This window comes from Silene latifolia, chromosome 8 (assembly GCF_048544455.1).
Source record: "Silene latifolia isolate original U9 population chromosome 8, ASM4854445v1, whole genome shotgun sequence".
Classification (NCBI taxonomy): domain Eukaryota; kingdom Viridiplantae; phylum Streptophyta; class Magnoliopsida; order Caryophyllales; family Caryophyllaceae; genus Silene; species Silene latifolia.
In genome coordinates, this window is record NC_133533.1 from 61,345,311 (window position 1) to 61,345,908 (window position 598).

At 42.0% G+C, this 598-nt stretch overlaps 1 non-coding gene across 1 annotated transcript; it reads right to left on the bottom strand.

Annotated features, from left to right (window-relative positions):
• Positions 1 to 265: 265 nt before the first annotated feature.
• Positions 266 to 372, bottom strand: LOC141597869 (small nucleolar RNA R71). The gene has a single exon (XR_012523081.1). It is a non-coding gene; the product is annotated as a small nucleolar RNA R71 (small nucleolar RNA).
• Between the last annotated feature and the right edge of the window lie 226 nt (positions 373 to 598).

Consider the following 598-nt stretch of genomic DNA (forward strand, 5'->3'; position numbering starts at 1 on the left):
ACAACTAGTTGAGAGAACTCAATTTGGGGGGATGCCTAGTGAAGACCCACATTCACACATGGAGACTTTTTGTGACTATTCTGATGCGATTTCTCAAACCGAAGTCACTCAAGACCAAATCCGATGGGTATTATTTCCTTTTTCTTTGATTGGTACCGCAAAGAAATGGTTGAAGAGCCTAGACTAGGCTACCCTTGGTATTGACTCATGAAAGAAGTTGGCACTTGCTTTCTACAAGAAATTCTATCCTCCGGAGAAGACTAACATGTTGAGAGCCCAAATCACCGGGTTCAAGCAAAGGGATGAGGAATCATTGTATGAAGCATGGGAGAGATTTAAGGACACTTGTCGTTCTTGTCCACACCATGAACTTAGCGAGTGGTTCCTTGTGCAACAATTTTGGAATGGTCTATATGAAGACTCCCGCAACATTCTCAATATGGGATCCAATGGTATGTTTACCGAAGTTGATGAAAATCAAACATGTGCCAAAATTGAAGAAATGGCGGTTCATAATTCCCAATATAGTAGGCCTCGAAAGGCTACTAGAGGAGGAAAGCATGAGGTAGATTCCATCACTCAATTGGGTGCTTAACTA